Source organism: Triturus cristatus, chromosome 1_1 (genome assembly GCF_964204655.1).
Source record: "Triturus cristatus chromosome 1_1, aTriCri1.1, whole genome shotgun sequence".
Classification (NCBI taxonomy): Eukaryota; Metazoa; Chordata; class Amphibia; order Caudata; family Salamandridae; genus Triturus; species Triturus cristatus.
The window spans coordinates 1,064,248,467-1,064,267,484 of record NC_140579.1 but is presented as its reverse complement, the minus strand read 5'-3'; the positions used below and the strand labels follow the sequence as shown (position 1 = coordinate 1,064,267,484).

Below are 19,018 nucleotides of genomic sequence, written 5' to 3'. Positions count from 1 at the left end.
GGAGTGTTAGGTGAGAGCGTAGGTGTTCCGTAGAGGTCAGGCTAGTTGAGGGGTGTTGCTCGGTGCAGGAGTGCAGTGTAATGAGTGTGGGGTGTGCTGGCGGGGTCACAAAAGAAGGGGCAGGCGGTGCAGGAGAATGCACCTTCATTGTTAGAGCGATCTGACATCACGTTGAGATGTGTCCAAAGTTCAGGGCATGGAGGGATGAGGCAAGACCAGACTACACCAGATTGCCAGTGGACATGGGGTCCTGGTGTGGACTGGTGCTAGTGGTGCATCTGTGCTGCAGCCTCCAGTAAGAAGGTGTGGGAGGAGGAAGAAGTCCTAAGGATTTGGTGGTGGGATCTTGGCTGGGTGGGATGAGCAGTTATTATTATTATTATTATTATTATTATTATGTGTTCTTATATAGCGCTCAACTAACCTTGGGCATCTTGGCGCTTGCATTGGGAACCCGTCCTGGTTTTTCCCTGTGAGATAACCCGTACTGGGCATCCCCAAGGTGAAAGCCAGGCATCCCGCCGCGGGGGGGCCGTTGTGGAGATTAAGCAAGCTTGTTGCCCAGAGCTGCATAGTGTGAACTCGTGCTTAGAGTGGGCACCGAAGCGAGAATTATCGAGTCCGTGGACAATTGGGCTCCGGACCCTGCCGCGTCGGGAATTGAACCCTGGTCCCGGGTCTGACCTCTGCTTCAGGGTATGCCTCCTCTAACCAGTGAGCTACACTTCTCCTCTAACCAGTGAGCTACACTTCTCAGTAGTAGGGAGGCAGTTGTGGTACAGAGCAGATGAGTGTGGTGCCGGGTACAAAGGCGGAAAATCAGAATAAGAAAGAGGCAGGAAAAATGGCAAAGTAAAAGTGATGCAAGCAGGGAAAAAGGAGCAAAAAAGGTGCTAAAGAGAGGCCAAACATGTGAGTGCAAGAGTGGTCAGAGAGAGAAAAGCGGGGCACAAAGGAGAGCAGCAAGTGGGAAACAGTAATCAAACAAGGCAAAAAGTATCACAAGAGAGGACAAAAGGGTTGGAGAAGGAGAGTGGTAGAACGGACACAAATCAGGGGAACATGTCAAAAGAGCGAAAAACTGTTAAAAGTATTGAAGAAAAAGTTGCAAAAATAGAGGCAAAAGACTGAGAGAGCAATTGAATGAACCGACAGAGTGAGGCTGGACGTGTTGAAGTCTTCTTAATCCTGGACTTGGCTTTCTTTCACATGGTCAGTACTAAGGTGTGAAGTGTTGGTGTCTGCAAAGTAGTATCCGAGGACCAGAAGAAAAAACCTCTCCATTAAAACCTTCAAATAACAAATGGTCTTCACCAAAAAGTAAAAAAGATTGTTGTCAAGCATTGAAAATAATCTGTTAAATGGTTTTTACTGGGAAACATGAACACTTGGATGACTCTTCTAAGAAGATGGTAAATGTAAGCAAAATGCCACCGAGTTAATTTGTTTGGTGATAGTAAGTGGTCCAAAGAATAATGTATGTAAATTAACCAGTTATTGTCAGGTAGGTATACGTCGAGAAGAAAGCTTGAAATCTGGAGCTAGTCTTCTGTGTAAATCTGCATTAGCTTTCATGGTAGTTTAGCTTGACTTAGATTTTCAGCAACTGGTTATCTTTCAGTATTCCAAAACTTTCTTTAGCAGTGAGGACTAGAGGTATTTGTAGTGTGGAAGGTAAAGGTTGTGAGTGAAATCCTTAAAGGCTAAGAAGGTGAAACTTTTGCTGCAGTCTGGCATTTTTATACGCAAATTCCCATAAATGTTAAAAATGCAATACAGCTACTTTGTGAGAGTTTATTAAAGCATCCTGAATATTGCTGTAGAAATAGACTTGCCATCTCAGTCTGTCTATTGGTTTGGAGGTGATAAAGATTGTTGAATACCAAGAAATAAAAATGTCCCCAAAATTGAGAAATATACTGAAAGCCTCAATCTTAGATTGGGTCATGTGGCAAACCGTGTAGACCGAAAATGTCTTTTAGAATTTGTTTTCCTTTGGTATTTGCCAGTGGAACAATTAGCAACCACCAAAGGGACAAAAGTGAGCTGTCTCGGAAAAGACAACAACTATTGCCATGATGACAATGTATCTGAGGATGGTAAATTCATTATAACATATATTGATACTATATGCCAGGGTTTATGTTGGTACAGGCACAGTTTGAAGGCATCCAAAGGCTTTTCATGAGTAGATTTCGCTTGAGCGCAGATCAGATAAGAACAGACATGCTGTTCAAAATCTTATTGGACAGATGGGCACTAGAAAGATTGAAGAACCAATTAAACCATAGATTTTACTCCTCAATTACCTTCTACCCTGGTATCGTAGCACATTCTTAAGAATTCTTCCTGCAATTTGGGTTGTCCTTACGAGTTCCTGTTGATCGAAGTTAAGTTCTTCTAATGTTTCGAAAGGCGTTAGTGCACAAGCATGTCTAAGTCTCTGAAGAAAGGTTTCAACGAGGCCAACCACTTGGTTGGGTGAAGAAGGCATGTCTCCGTATAATCTTCAGTAATATATCATGATGAGATGTCACCATTCAGTACAGGTATGCTACATGGCAAACGTTCTTGTTCTAAAACTTTCTCTTTGTCTTTGCGTCACAATGGCTATAAACATGGGCCAAATAAAAAATTAAATGTTTCAATCCATCGTGTGTTGAAGCACCATGGCTCCTACAACTGAATCTGAAGTATTTTTTTTCCATGAAGGATCCGGATGGCAAATAATGGGAGCTGTAGTGGAGACTTTTTTTTTAGGTCTGGGAAGGATAAGTTTTCCTTATCAGCTCATTGAAATCCTTTTAATAAACTTTCCTTCTTTAAGGTCTGAGCGATGTCATATAAAAAAAAGTCATTAAAGGACTGCTAAAACATTATACTAGACACTGAGTTTCCTGTATTGAAGTGGAGGATGTCTGCTTAAAATTAGTTATTTTCTGATGATCTGTAGACCTCTGGCAAGCTGAGAGTCGATATCCCAAATGCTAGTTTATGCTAGTTTATCCTTTTTGAACTCGCGCTGCTCTGGGTTGCAAATTACTTGGTTAAATACAAACTAGGAAGTACTTAATTCACATATTAATAATATTGACATAACGTCTTAATGGACAACTGCGCATTGATTCTGAAAGTCCGCAAATATGCTATTCATAAACGTTTGAAAGAGGGCAAGGGTGTTACAAGACCAAAGGGCATCACCATAAATTCAATAGCCAAATAAATGGCCCAATGAAGTATGAAAGGTCATTTCTTTATTTGTCCCATTCCTTCACACAAAAAGATGGTATGCTCCCCCAAATATATGACTAACCTTGCATCTCTTGTCAGACACTAGGTCAATCTCTTCTCTCCTTGTAGATTAACCCACTTCTGGTGTTGGCAGACCTGTACTGTACTCTCAGGCTTAAGGGATGACACAGCATCACAGTAGCAAGGTACATAGCACGACTGATCTTTCAAGATAGAAAGTCAGAACCCATTAAGTACATGGTGATAAACAAAGGTTTCCGAGTAATAGGGATTAGCAGAAAACACATGGAACATTTACCAGATGAGGGGAGGAGCCACACTGTGGTTAGCCACTAGGCAAACCTGGAACATCGTGAAAGTGCTAAAGTAGGGCAGAGCTCCACAGCACCGAGAAGCATCTTTATGGTAAATACATAGAAGGGGGTCCAAAGCAGAATTTCAATATACAGGTTAAATGGGTACTTAGGAAATGCTGGAAAGGGAAACGCCTGAAAATTAATGCACCCGGCAAGGGAAAAACAGCAAAAGTGAGTAATCAAAACACAGGTCTGCACTGGTAGGAAAAGTTAAGTAGTTGGAACAACCAATGTTACCAGACAATAGTCTATGGATTAGATAACATTATAGGGCTCTGCCTCATCTGACCTAAAAGTCAAATACCGGCCTTGTAGTGGTTGGGGACCAACTTCAGAAAGTCTCTTTCCTCCATGAGTTCTGCTTCCATTGCCCTATCCTCTATGTATGGTGTTTCCTAACTTTCTTATGTGGTGTTTTCTTAGTTCCTCTTAAAGACAGCAAGATATATTTAAAGAGAGGAAGAGGATAATGATTCTTGATGGAAACTAGGGTTGTGTGTAATTGATGCAGACTCTTAGCTGTTGTGATATTTTCAGGCACAAAAACATGAAGGCTTCTTAAGGTCCAGTGTGCCAAGTGCTGGTTGCAAACCTTCTTTGGCTCAGACAGGGAATAAATCAATCTCAATGAAATTGCAGTCCCAGTGAGGTGGTAGGGAGCGAACTGCAATTTTCAGAAATACAGCGGACAAATTGTGATATTGTGGTAGTATCGAAGATAATGAAGCAGCAAATACTGAGGAAGCAGAATAAGCAATGTTCTCTTCAAATTGAGACCAGAAAGTATCCAAGGCGTAGCCATTATTCCTTCAAATTTGGGATGATAAAAAAGATGCTTTGGATTGACCAATCAATGTATTGTTCTCGCCACAGAATTCAAAACAATGTCCTTGTGATAGTCCAGAATAACTTGGACCGCAATGGTCGTGTTTACCACTCCAGACAACAAGGATGAACCATCAACTGTTTGCACTTGTTCAAGTGAGTGTTTATGCTTAGCTGGATTCTGTTCTTTATGGGTCCAATCAGAATCCACATGCAACCAGTATCCCAAGAGTCTATTAGGGCTTAGGGCTGAGACAGATGTGGTAGATCTCATCTTCTGTTGTAGCATGTGACCAAAATAGATGGGAACAAGAACTTTCTTAAGAATTAGAGATTCCGAGTTCAGGAATCTGAGCTTCTTCTGTCCTCTCCATTGCACAGGATGGAGCTTAACATTCCCCTGTTTCTGAAAAGGTCTTAGAAAATAATGTCTGACCAGATAATTTTGTTTCACATAATACAAAGTCCATTAATCCGCCTATGAGCTTTCTCTGATTTAGATAAGCGTCCCCTATTAATATCAATTTTCATAAGCTTTTTCGACGAGGCTGAGGTGGTATCTAGAGAATGATCTGCTTACTTGACACATAAAAGTTGAAGTGAAGTACCTGGTGTCAGCCTTTTAACCTCAATGCGCAACGTCTGCTGCAGTTTTTCTTCAGGTGAGGAAACCGGTTTAGCAAGTGACTTCAAGTAATGTTTAGTTATTTTTCTGAACACATTGCTGTTCATTTCATCTCCCAGTCACTAAGTTTGATTCTTTGTTTTCCATCAGAATGCAACGCGTTTTGTGGCTGTGCTTGTGTTTCTCCTCGGATAGTTATTGGGCTTGATGTCAAAACGCAGGGAAAGCATCTGGACGAGAGTTAAAATTGAAGACATTTGAAAGTATTACATTGGGAGTTGGTGCCAAATTGCATTAATTATTATTCAGTTTTTCGTTTGCTTTGATGACTGGGCCCATGAATTGCAGGTAGAGATTCTTTTATGACATGTTGAAAGTTTGTGCTCGAGAGTTTTACAGGGAAGATTTGGCGATTACGTTCTAGTTGATTGCAAGGCCAATTGAAAAGATTTCTTTCAGTTTAGTTTTCTTTTCCTTGCTGTAATGTGACTCTCCTTTTGAAGTCTGGAGGCAGCGCTAACCTGGATGGTTGTTTCAGAGTGTCAGTTCCACTGTGTTACTGGTTGTTGTGGGTGCTATTCACATCCAACATTCTTGAGTCATTTGTTGATTTTGCCTGTTGTTCTTGATTTATGGAGCCTCCCAGTTGCATCTGCAGTTCAGGCTGTACTGTGCCAATGTGGCACTGTGTCAAGACTGATTTGCATATAGCTGGGTCTGAACTGGGGTGGCGAAGTGAGCTAAAGAACGATGATGGATTCAACCTCGATCTGTGACCGGGGTTGAGTGTCTGAAAAGTTTCAGCGCTCGTCCATCATTTCCTTGTGTTTGTTGCTTTGTTTGACCTAATTTGACAGGGTATGCCCAGACGTGGGTCCCTTACTCACTTTTCACTGGATTCAAGCTAGCCTGGCGAATGAGGTGTGTTACCCCGAAACTGGTCCCAGGGTGCTTGTTTCTGACCCAGGGAAGACCTGGCTTGGCAGTTCGGGCTGGACTGTTTCCATGAGGCACGGGGTCAAGACTGATTTGCATATAGCTGGGTCTGAACTGGGCTGGTGAAGTGAGCTAAAGAACGATGATGGATTCAACTCAGATCTGTGACTGGTGGCGAGTGTCTGAAAAGTTTCAGTGCTCCGTCCATCTTTTCCTTGTGTTTTCTTTGCTCTCCCTAAGTTGGTAGGGTATGTCCAGATGTGGGCCCCTTGCCCACTTTGCCACTGGATTCAAGCTAGCCTGGCTGATGATGGGTGTTACCCCGAAACCGGTCCCAGGAGGCTTGTTTCCTGTCAATGGAAGACCTGGCTTGGCAGTTCGGGCTGGACTGATCCCATGAGGCACAGGGTCAAAATTGATTTGCATATAGCTGGGTCCGAACTGGGGTGGCGAAGTGAGCTAAAGAATGATGGTTTTAACCCAGATCTCTTGACTGGGAGCGAATGTTTGATTGATTCAGCATTGTGTCCATCATTTGTTGGTGCAGCCCTTTTTGCCCTAAGTGGGATGGCTGTGCCCAGACGTAGGCTCCTTGCTCACTGAGCCACTGGAATCAAGCTAGCCTGGCTGATGAGGGGTAATCCCAGGATGCTCGTTTCCTGTCCAGGGAGGACATGGCTTGTTAGTTCAAGCTGGACTGTTCCCATGAGGAGCAGGGTCAAAACTGATTTGCATATAGCTGAGTCCGAACTGGGGTGGTGAAGTGAGCTAAAGAATGATGGATTTAACCCAGATCTCTTGACTGGGAGTGATTGATTGATTCAGCATTGTGTCCATCATTTGTTGGTGCATCCCTTTTTGCCCTAAGTGGGATGGCTGTGCCCAGACGTAGGCTCCTTGCTCGCTGTGCCACTGGAATCAAGCTAGCCTGGCTGATATGGGGTAATACCCTGAAACCTGTCCCAGGATGCTTGTTTACGGTCCAGGGAAGACCTAGCTTGGCAGTTCGGGCTGGGCTGTTCCCATGAGGCACAGGGTCAAGACTGATTTGCATATAGCTGAGTCTGAACTGGGGTGGCGAAGTGAGATAAAGAACGATGATGGATTCAACCCAGATCTGTGACTGTGGGTGAATGTCTGAAAAGTCCCAGCGCTCCGTCCATCATTTCCTTGTATTTGCTTTGTTCGCCCAAAGTTGGCAGGGTATACCCAGACGTGGGTCCCTTGCTCACTTTGCCACTGGATTTAAGCTAACCTGGCTTATGAGGGGCGTTACCCGAAAACCGGTCCCAGGATGCCTGTTTCCGGTCCCTGGCTTGGGATTTCAGGCTGGACTGTTTCCATGAGGCACCGGGTTTAGACTGATTTGCATATAACTGGGTTTGAACTGGGCTGATGAAGTGAGCTAAAGAACGATGATGGATTCAACCCAGATCTGTGACTGGCGGTGAGTGTCTGAAAAGTTTCAGCGCTCCGACAATCTTTTCCTTGTGTTTTCTTTGTTCTCCCTAAGTTGGCAGGGTATGTCCAGATGTGGGCCCCTTGCCCACTTTGCCAATGGATTCAAGCTAGCCTGGCTGATGAGGGGTGTAACCCCGAAACCGGTCCTAGGAGGCTTGTTTCCTGTCAACGGAAGACCTGGCTTGGCAGTTCGGCCTGGACTGTTCCCATGAGGCACAGGGTCAAGACTGATTTGCATATTGCTGGGTCTAAACTGGAGTGGCATAGTTAGCAAAAGAACAATGGATTTAACTCCTATCTCTTGACTGAGGGTGAATGTTTGATTGATTCAGCATTCTGTCCATCTCTTGTTGGACAGCCCTTATTGCCATAAGTGGGATGGCTATGCCCAGACGTGGGCTCCTTGCTCACTGTGCCACTGGATTCAAGCTAGCCTGGCTGATGAGGGGTAATACCTAGAACCCGATCCCAGGATGCTTGTTTCCAGTCCAGGGAGCACCTGGCTTGGCAGTTCAGGCTGGACTGTTCCCATGAGGAGCAGGGTCAAGACTGATTTGCATATGGCTGGGTCCAAACTGGGGTGACGTAGTTAGCAAAAGAATGATGGACTTAACCCAGATCTTTTGACTGGGGGTGAATGTTTGATTGATTTAGCATTCCTTCCATCTTTAGTTGCAGCAGCACACACGCTGGCCCACTAGGAGCATTTAGTTTGCAGACACCGGGTACATGGAGTACCACTTTACTCAGGACTTATATCTAAATTAAATGTGCCATGGGTATAAGCCAATTTTACCATGTTTGGCGAAGACAGCTCTAGCACTGGACAGCAGTGGTAAAGTGTGCAGAGATCTAAGTCCAGCAAAAACAAGGGGATGGAAGGCAAAATAGTTGAGGGAAAACCATTCCAAGGATGTCTGGTCCAACAAGTGAGTTTTATTATGGGAACGCTTCACTTGTGCTCTACATTAGACGGAGGCTGAGTACATCATATCAGGTAAATAAAAGTACATAACTAGACATAGAAAACAGACTCGTTAAATTCAGGCAATGCAATGTTCAAGGCTAAAAGTTCAGGTGGGAATAGTAAATCCGACTCATCAAGAGTCTAACACTTTCCTCAATGTTGCTTAGTTAAAAGCAGCAATAGTAAATCTCACTGCCCCAGACTTCAGCATTTCTTCAGTGTTACTTACTTTAGGAGGGGCTCCCCTAGAGCTAGTGAGCACTTTTCACTATCTAGGAGTCCAACTTTCCGACAAAATGACCTGGAAGTCCCAGCTTACCAAAATGGTACTGGCTCATAAGCGTGTCACAAGGGCAATAGGGAAAAAACACCGCTCCTCCCATAGCAGACCTGTTGCTGCTGTTTTGCAGGTCTAGAATTTAAAAGCAGTCAGCTCAGCTCTGTACGGAACTGAGCTATGGGGGTTTAACAACATTTCCGAACTAAGTAAATCAGAGCACAAGTTCCTAGGGAACTTGGTGATGCTGCCCCCAAAATACCCCATCATCCCCTCTTCTGCTAAATATGGAGCAACGCCCCATAAGTGATATTGCCAAGTTCCGCCCCTTGCTGTTCTGCGACAGGATTTTGCCAACCTCAGAGCTCCTGTCTTATGCCAAAGCTCTAACAGAGGTAGCCCGCTTGGATACAGTTAATAAGGTGGGGTGGATTACAAATGTAAGGAAGCTTGCATCTGACGTAGGGCTCCGAGAAGTGTGGGACCACCCTGCTTCTCCCCTGCTACAAAAAGATGCAGTAAAACGACTTTATTGGGAGTGGGTCATACAACAAGTCTCCACCAAGCCCGACCAAGGGAAACTTACTATAGAGTTCCTAACACACAAGCACAATAGATCATTGGAGCCCTATCTAGACTTAATCCAGGTTTCACAGTACAGGAAACTTTAAACACAATTCAGGCTTGGAACCCTACCTGTTGACCGGACACAAGCTAAGTGGCATAGCAACGGCTCATATTCTAGCAACTGTCCAGATGCATGGCAGTAGTGGAATCCGTTGCCCACATGCTGTTTGCATGCCTAGCTTACATGCGCCATAGATCCAAATGGCTAAGACCCATCTGCCAGCAACTGGGTACATGGAATTTCTCGGATGCCTTGCGAATCCTAAAATCAAATGCTAGACCTCCCTTGGTGCAGTAGCTAAGATTTTAGGCCTTATGTGGGCTACGAGGAGAAAGGCTCAAGAGATTAGTATTGTTGAATGTAGTAGGCCAGTTCTAAGCCACGAGCATTAAGCACTACTCCCAACTGTAACTTTTTTGCTGAATTGATGCACAAGCACTTTTCTGTTTTTATCAGCCGAGCTGACCCCTCATGCTGCCCTATACTATAAGGCCCTATTGGGCAAACATTAGAGAATTAGTAGTGGGGCAATTTAATCTGGCAATACTGCCCCTTCGAACGACTGTAATATTTAGATTGTGGTTTTCTTATCTATTTTGCATACCTGATTAATCTTAACTCTTATAAATGTATTGTATTATTGTTTTTTATGATGAATTGTTGTTCTAAACAATCTGGATAGTTGGGCTTTTTTCTAAGGTACATTTGTAGACCCAATTTCAACCTCATTTTCGCACTTATTACCGATACGGAGAGCCCTCTGCAGCCATAGCATGAGAGACAGATTTCTGACAAACATTCAAGAGGCCCCATGTTGTACGCAGTATTGATTTCTTCCCCCTAGGAGCAATCCTTTGTGTACCATATGACATGTCTCATGAACTGTTGTTTGTACCTGTTTTACAATTGTATCTTTTTGTATAACTGCAAGAAGGACTGATGTTTAATGAACACCAAAAGTCTTTAAGCTCCAGGGCCCATGTATTTTAAGATTTCCTCTCTCTGGGAGTGACTCTCCCCACTTTGACGATCACAAGGTCCGATTTTGAAGGAAGCTCTACTTTCGATCTCACTCGTACTTGCTAATATGATTTGTTTGTACTTTAACTTGTTCCTACTGCACCAAACTGAACAACCTATTTGTACTTATGTTCATTATCAATTTGTACTCTTCTGAACCTCATATATGCCACATATCTATATGTAGGACCCTACTAAAATGTTCTTGCATTTGTTGCTCTGTACAATGAAGCGCTTGATAGCCTACTCAGGGTCTTGCTCCCAGTATAGAAAACATTAAAAATTAATAAATAAGGTAGATCATCCTTTCTATGTGCTTTTAAGTGTTTTTGTATCCTGTTTTTATACTCTTTCCTGTTTCTTGCTTTTATGACTCAAGTTGTCGAAATAAAGCTTGATTGATTGACTTCTTAACCTTAACAATTAATTTGAATAAATGTATTTAAACGTTTTATGCTATATTTTGGTTTTCAGTATTTTTGTTAATTCTAGTCTTAGTTTGAAACTTTCGATATTTTTGCTGGAAGATATTTTGGAATCAATATTTTTGATTTTGATTATAAGGATACAGTAAACAATATTTTGGTAGTTAGACCTGGCATCGGTGGCGTGGTTTTTCCTGACTTTTCGCCTCTACCTCCTATGTTTTTGATGCTATGCTGGATTTCGTTTTTGCTGGTTTAGATGCTTTGGGCACTTTGCCACTGCTGATCATTGTCAAAGTGCAAGTGCTCCCTGTATAAATTGTTATGGTAATTGGTTATCCATGATTGGCATATTGGTCTTACTAGTAGGTCCCTAGTAAAGTGCACTAAGTGTGCCAGGGCTGGTAAGTCAAATGCTACTAGTGGGCCTGTAGCACGGATTGTGCCACCCACATGAGTAGGGTTGGGCAGACTTTGCACAGCGCCACTACGCAGAATTTTGAAAAAAATTGTGGAAAACGAGCGCACGTCCTGAGTAGGGCTGGGCGGACTTCACGTAGCGCAACTACGCAGAATTTTGAAAAAAATTGTGGAAAACGATCGCACAACCTGAGGGACCGTGAGCCCGGGACAGGGGTCCCTCGTGCTTGGGCAGGCTCCCCGATCTCCCCGGCCTGGCTGGGTTGAGAAGCAGGGACTGGCCCCGGGCCTCCTGAGTTTTGGTCAGGGCCTGGGAGCCCACGTCCTGCGGCCTGCCAAGTGTCCATCTGCCCGGGACAAGGGTCCCTGGTACAGAGCCCCGGAGCCCTGCAAGGGCTGGCGGGAGCCCTACCGCTATGGCTCTGCGCGGGCAGATGGGAGTCCTTTCGGTCCCGGCCATCTGGTCGCGCCTATCCCCTCGGCCATCTGGTCACGCCTATCCCCTCGGCCATCTGGTCGCGTGCAATGCTTTCCAATGGGGCGAACAGATGGCCGGGTTTGCCTGGAAGTACCGATGGGGGTTCATTCGCCTCCCCGATCCCAGCCAGGGCTCCGGGAGGCTGGGTGCGTCCGGGCCTAGAGTCCCCTGAGTGTCTCGGTGCGCACGGGTTCCCAGAAAGAGGGGTGGCTTTCCTTCAGATTAGTAGGGGCAGGGTATGCCAGAACACCAACCCCCAGGCTGGTGGTTCTTTGCCGGGGACCAGATGGTCTATGCCCGGACAACACCTCCCCTCCCTCCGCGCCATGGCAAAGTGCCCGGGAAGAGCTCCATGGGTCCCGGGGCGTCCGGGCCCCGGGAGCTCCTTCAGGCCTCCCCATGCCTGAGGCCCAGCATGGGGTTTCCGAGCCCTGCAGCCCTGGAGCCCCGCAGCCCTGCAGTCCCCGAGCCCTGCGGTCCCCATGCCCTGCAGCCCCCGAGCCCTGCAAGGGCAGGCGGAAGCCCTGCCGTGAAGGCTCGGGCGGGCAGATTGGTGTCATTTCGGTCCTGGCCATCTGGTCGCACCTCTTCCCTCGGCCATCTGGTCGCGCGCAATGCTTTCCAATGGGGCGACCAGATGGCTGGGCTGGCCTGGAAGTCCCGATGAGGGCTCATTTGCCTCCCGGATCCCAGCCAGGGTTCCAGGAGGTCGGGCACATTTGCGCCTAAGGTCCCCTGAGCCTCGCGGTTCGCACGGGTTCCCAGAAAGGGGGGTAGTCTTCTTCCGGATTACTAGGGGCAGGGTATGCCTGGACAACCCTCCCGGGCTGGCGGTTCTCTGCCGGGGACCAGATAGGCTATGCCTGGGCAACACCTCCCTAGGCGTCCAGGGCTCCCTCCTCCGGCCAGCGGCATGGCAAAGTCCCTGGGACTGGCTCCATGGTACCCGGGCAGTCATCCCCGGGCGTCCGGGCCCGAGAGCTCCGGTGGTCCTTCCCTGGGCTTGAGTCCCAGCCGGGGTCCCTGAGCCCCTGGGAAGCGGAGCCCGCAAGCCCTGCGTGGGCAGGCGGAACCCTACCGCGAAGGCTCGGGTGGGCAGATGAGAGTCCTTTCGGTCCCGGACTTCTGGTCGCACCTCTCCCCTCGGCCATCTGGTCGCACGCAATGCTTTCCAATGGGGCGACCAGATGGCCGGACTGGCCTGGAAGTCCCGATGAGGGCTCATTTGCCTCCCGGATCCCAGCCAGGGCTCCAGGAGGTCAGGCACGTTCGCGCCTAGGGTCCCCTGAGCCTCGTGGTGCGCGTGGGTTCCCAGAAAGGGGGGTAGCCTTCCCTCGGATTACTAGGGACAGGGTACTCTGGCTGCCCCGGATGGGGTATGGCAGGCCTCCCCCTGCTGGACTTGGTCCAGGGGCCTGGGGAGGTCGGCCTCCACACCCCAGGCTCCGACCTCAGTCCTGCCATGTGGCAGGGTGCCCGAACGAGGTCCCGCGGGCCTGGGGAGGCTTTCCCTTTGCCTCCGGGCCCGGGAGCCCCGGCTGGGTCCAGGGGGCATGCCGGGCCCTGGCTCGTGTGCTCCGGCCCTGGGCCCGTGTCCCCAGCCTGCTGCCCCACCAAAGGCCCGGGACGGGGTCCATCGTCCCCGGGGAGCCTCGCCTTGCTCGGTTGGGTTCAGGGGCTCCCTGCGGCCCTGGGGGAGGGTGACCTCCCCACCCCGGGCTCCGTCCTCTGTCCCGCCGCGAGGCTTCACCTGCGCCTCCGGGCCTGGGAGCCCCGGCTGGGTCCAGGGTTCCTGGTCCTAGGCCCCGTCCCCCGGCCTGCGGCACTGCCATAGGCCCGGAACGGGGTTCCGTTGTGCCCGGGGAGCCTCCCCTTGCTTGGCTGGGTTCAGGAGCTCTGGCCGGGACCCTGAGGGCCCTGGGGAGGGTGGCCTCCCCACCCCGGGCTCCGGCCTGGGTCCTGCCGCGTGGCAGGGTGCCCGGGACGAGGTCTCGCTGGCCCGGGGAGGCCTCCCCAGCGCCTCTGGGCCTGGGAGTCCCGGCTAGGTCCAGGGGCTCCGGCCCTGGGCCCCATCCCCCGGCCTGCGGCACTTGCAAAGGCCCGGGACGGGGTTCCGTTGTGGCTGGGGAGCCTCCCCTTGCTTTCCTGGGTTCAGGAGCTCTTGCCAGGCCCCTGAGGGCCCCGGGAGGGTGGCCTCCCCACCCGGGCTCTGTCCTGGGTCATGCCGCGTGGCAGGGTGCCCAGGACGGGGTCCGGCGGGCCCGGGGAGGCTTCCCCTGCGCCTCCAGGCCTGGGAGCCCCGGCTGGGTCCAGGGGCCCCGGGTCAGGGGCTCCGGCCCTGGGCCCCGGCCTGCGGCACTGCCAAAGGCCCAGGACAGGGTTTTGTTGTGGCCGGGGAGCCTCCCCTTGCTTGGCTGGGTTTAGGAGCTGGGGCCCTGGGCCACCGGTCCCCCATGCCCTGGGGCCCGCTCACTCTTTCATTGGGGCACATAGCGACCAGATGGCTTCCCTTTCGAGCCCGGCCATCTGGTCGCGCCTGTCCCTTCGGCCATCTGGTCGCGCCTGTCCCTTCGGCCATCTGGTCGCGCCTATCCCTTCGGCCATCTGGTCGCGCTTATCCCCTCGGCCATCTGGTAGTGCACAATGCTTTCCATTGGGGTGACCAGAGACCCGATGAGGGTCCATTTGCCTCCCCGATCCCAGCGAGGACTCCAGGAGGTCGAGTACATTCGCGCCTTGGGTCCCCTCTGTCACCTCGTGTGCATGGATTACAAGAAGGGGGATAATTTTCCTCCGGATTACTAGGGAGAGGGTTAGTCCGAAACACGGGAAGGCAGAACCTGGGCCTGCCCGGGTACGCACCTGCCTCTCAGCCCCTTCCCGATGGTCCTTTTTCGCCGGGTTTGCTGGGTCAGATCTCCGTGAAGTCTGACGATCCCGAGACGGGGGAAGGCAGCACCCGGGCCCTCCCGCTGGGGCCCCCAGGGGCCTGGGTAGCCACCTGCCTCTCAGCCCCTTCCCGATGGTCCTTTTTCGCCTGGTTTGCTGGGTCAGACCTCCGTGAGGTCCGGCGATCCCGAGACAGGGGAAAGCAGTGCCTAGGCCCGCCCGGGCCCCCGGGGGCCCGGGTCTGCACCTGCCTCTCGGCCCCTTTCCAAAGGGCCTTTCCTACGAGCCCGCTCGCCCGGGAGCAGGCAGGGATGTGAAGCCGCAATGCCCCACGTGCAGGGCGGCCTGCGATGGGATGCCCGGGCCGTACTCTGAACGATTGGGCTCTCTCGGTCCGTTTAGGGATAGACTGCTTGGCCAGCCTCGGCTGCTGTTTCAAGCAAGGAGCCTCCTCCCCACATGGACCGTCCGACTCGAGGGCCTGCCGGGAGGCCCTTCACCCTACGCAGCAGAGCGAAGGCCGAGTGGCCCCAGCAGCTCGTGCCCCCCAGTGGTCTGACCCCGAGCGGAAGGGGTCGGATGGCGCCAGGCCCTCGGACGCTGCTGCCCAGCAGGTCCATTGGCCTTGTGCACCACGCAGTCACCCCTCTCTGCCCAGCACATTTCTGCAGCAACTCGGAACGACCGTTCTGAGGGGTGCCACTGCCGCCAGGCTCCGGCACCCCTGCGTCTCGCTCAGGCTGCGCATCGACCCGCCTCTCCCTCCTGGGGGAGACGGCTGGGCCTGCCGGTGCCCATGCAACCTGCCACCTCTCCACCCTTCCGGTGAGCCCTCCCGCCCAGGTGGGTGGGCTCCTTTCCCCCAGCAGGCTCCCGAGAGGGAGGGGTGCGTGAAGGTGGTCCGGTCGGGGAGATGGCCACGCGGCCCCCCTAACCCTGTCAGCAGGTGTGGCTACCTGGTTGATCCTGCCAGTAGCTTATGCTTGTCTCAAAGATTAAGCCATGCACGTGTAAGTACACACGGCCGGTACAGTGAAACTGCGAATGGCTCATTAAATCAGTTATGGTTCCTTTGATCGCTCCATCTGTTACTTGGATAACTGTGGTAATTCTAGAGCTAATACATGCCGACGAGCGCTGACCTCCCAGGATGCGTGCATTTATCAGACCAAGACCAATCCGAGCTCGCCCGGCCGCTTTGGTGACTAGATAACCTCGGGCCGATTGCACGTCCCCGTGACGGCGACGATACATTCGGATGTCTGCCCTATCAACTTTCAATGGTACTTTCTGTGCCTACCATGGTGACCACGGGTAACGGGGAATCGGGGTTTGATTCCGGAGAGGGAGCCTGAGAAACTGCTACCACATCCAAGGAAGGCAACAGGCGTGCAAATTACCCACTCCCGACTCGGGGAGGTAGTGACGAAAAATAACAATACAGGACTCTTTCGAGGCCCTGTAATTGGAATGAGTACACTTTAAATCCTTTAACGAGGATCCATTGGAGGGCAAGTCTGGTGCCAGCAGCCGCGGTAATTCCAGCTCCAATAGCGTATATTAAAGTTGCTGCAGTTAAAAAGCCTGTAGTTGGATCTTGGGATCGAGCTTGCGGTCCGCCGCGAGTCGAGCTACCGCCTGTCCTAACCCCTGCCTCTCGACGCCCCCTTGATGCTCTTGGCTGAGTGTCCTGGGGGTCCGAAGCGTTGACTTTGAAAAAATTAGAGTGTTCAAAGCAGGCCGGTCGCCTGAATACTTCATCTAGGAATAATGAAATGGGACTTCGGTTTTATTTTATTGGTTTTCGGAACAAGGGCCATGATTAAGAAGGATGGCCGGGGGCATTTGTATTGTGCCGCTAGAGGTGAAATTCTTGGACCGGCGCAAGGCGAACCAAAGCGAAAGCATTTGCCAAGAATGTTTTCATTAATCAAGAACTTAAGTCGGAGGTTCGAAGAAGATCAGATACTGTCGTAGTTCCGACCATAAACGATGCCGACTAGCGATCCGGCGCCGTTATTCCCATGACCCGCCGAGCAGCTTCCAGGAAACCAAAGTCTTTTGGTTCCCGGGGGAGTATGGTTGCAATGCTGAAACTTAAAGGAATTGACGGAAGGGCACCACCAGGAGTGGAGCCTGCGGCTTAATTTGACTCAACACTGGAAACCTCACCCAGCCCAGACACGGAAAGGATTGACAGATTGATAGCTCTTTCCCGATTCTGTGGGTGGTGGTGCATGGCCGTTCTTAGTTGGTGGAGCGATTTGTCTGGCTAATTCCAATAACGAACGAGACTCCTCCATGCTAACTAGTTACGCGACCCCCAGCGGTCGGCGTCCAACTTCTCAGAGGGACAACTGGCGTTCAGCCACACGAGATCGAGCAATAACATGTCTGTGATGCCCTAAGATGTCCGGGGCTGCATGCACGCTACACTGAACGGATCAGCGTGTGTCTGCCCTTCACCGACAGGTGCGGGTAACCCGCTGAACCCTGTTCGTGATAGGGATTGGGGATTGCAATTATTTCTCATGAACGAGGAATTCCCAGTAAGTGTGGGTCATAAGCTTGCGTTGATTAAGTCCCTGCCCTTTGTACACACCGCCCGTCGCTACTACCGATTGGATGTTTTAGTGAGGTCCTTGGATCGGCCCTGCCGGGGTCGGCAACGGCCCTGGCGGAGCGCTGAGAAGACGATCAAACTTGACTATCTAGAGGAAGTAAAAGTCTTAACAAGGTTTCCCGACTGACGTGTGAGGGACAGGGGGCGGCCCCCATCCCCTGTCCCTCTCCAAGACGGAACCCAAGCTCACCCAGCACGACCCCCCCCCCCCCCAGCGGTGAGGGGGGGAGAACCGAATGGCAGTGCATCCCTTGGCTGGCACCACCCCTCCCTCGAAAAGGCCCTGGCGCCGTCTGGGCACTCTGGATTCCCGAGACCCAGCCCAACCTGACCGGGTTTTGGGCGACCGAGGAGCAACACTTCTCACGCGGCAAGGTGGCCTGGAAGAGATGGGGCCGAGGGCCTGCGAGGGGACCCCGGCTTCTCTCGGTGGGAGACGTGCGAGATGGGGAGCCGCCTGACTCTTCCCTTCTGGTGCCTCCGACCCAGGCAAGGGTGGAGGTGGGCTGATCGCCAGCCCGCTGGCACGGCTCGGGGCCGCCCGGTGACAGACAGCTGATGTGCAGGTGGAGTGACCCTCCCTCCTTTCCAGGTACCCGGTCCGACCCGGTCCCGTGTGGCCGGGCTGAGGGGTTTGAAGACTCGCGTGGTCCCTCCTGGGTTACCCCAGGAGGGACCGGTGGCTGCGGGGCTGCCTGCTCCTGTTGCTCCGGGAACCCCCTCCCTAGCCCCCGGATGGGTGCGTGGGGGCAGGCTCCCAGGCCGAGCGTCTGGCAATGTTTTTTTTCGTCCGACGGTGCTGTCTGACTCCCAGACGGAAAGCCTTGAACAGGGCGCACCGGGCCGTCTCGCCGTGCGGGCGGCGGACGGACGGCGTCACCTTCCTCCCTCCTCTCCTGCGCCCACAGGTAGGCGAACGTTCTCAAAGTTGCCTGTGACTCTTGGCGGTGGATCACTCGGGTCGCGCGTCGATGAACGCAGCTAGCTGCGAGAATTAGTGTGAATTGCAGAACACACTGATCATCGACACTTCGAGCGCACCTTGCGGCCCTGGGTTCCTGCTGGGGCTACGCCTGTCTGAGGGTCGCTCGATCGTCAATAGCCCCGGGGCTTCCCCGGGACGCGGCTGGGGTCCTCGCAGGGTGAGCTCCGCTTCCCCTTCGTCCCCCCACAAGGTCAGAGCCCCTGATCGTCCGTGGCAGGGTCCCTCGCCGGGTCCTACCGCTGAGGTACGCCGCCGGCGCACCTTGCCACCCGAGAAGGGGGCCTGGCGACTGGTCTGCCCTGGGCGCCTGGCTGCGTGGCTGTTTGTGGTGTCCCACCGGCTGCCCACGCACGCGCCTCGAGCACCCTCCTCCGCGGCCGGCTTCCTGGGGGAAGAGGGCGTGTGCTGCCGGGTATGCCAGGCCCCTGCTCCGGCAGGGGGCTGGCCTTCCCCGGCTCCCCCTTCATGCTCCGGCGTTTTCTTTCTGACTACGACCTCAGATCAGATGTGGCGACCCGCTGAATTCAAGCATATTACTAAGCAGAGGAAAAGAAACTAACCAGGATTCCCCCAGTAACGGCGAGTGAAGAGGGAAGAACCCAGCGCCGAATCCCCACCTGGCAGCGGGCGCGAGAAATGTGGCGTACAGAAGACCGACTCCCCTGCGTCGCTCAGGGGGCCGAAGTCCTTCTGATCGATGCCCCACGAGGACGGTGTTAGGCCGGTAGCGGCCCCCGACGTGCCAGGATCTGGTCTTCTCGGAGTCGGGTTGCTTGGGAATGCAGCCCAAAGCGGGTGGTAAACTCCATCTAAGGCTACATACGGGCGCGAGACCGGTAGCCAACAAGTAC

General features: G+C 51.7%; 2 non-coding genes and 1 pseudogene across 2 annotated transcripts; all 3 read left to right on the top strand.

Moving 5' to 3' along the window:
• Window positions 1–15,512: 15,512 nt before the first annotated feature.
• Window positions 15,513–17,325, top strand: LOC146871527 (18S ribosomal RNA). Its single transcript, XR_014959674.1, has one exon. It is a non-coding gene; the product is annotated as an 18S ribosomal RNA (ribosomal RNA).
• Window positions 17,326–18,118: 793 nt separating this feature from the next.
• On the top strand, window positions 18,119–18,269 carry LOC146871526 (5.8S ribosomal RNA). The gene has a single exon (XR_014959956.1). It is a non-coding gene; the product is annotated as a 5.8S ribosomal RNA (ribosomal RNA).
• A 412-nt stretch (window positions 18,270–18,681) lies between these two features.
• The window catches only part of LOC146871525 (28S ribosomal RNA), a 1,995-nt pseudogene continuing 1,658 nt past the window's right edge, over window positions 18,682–19,018 (top strand).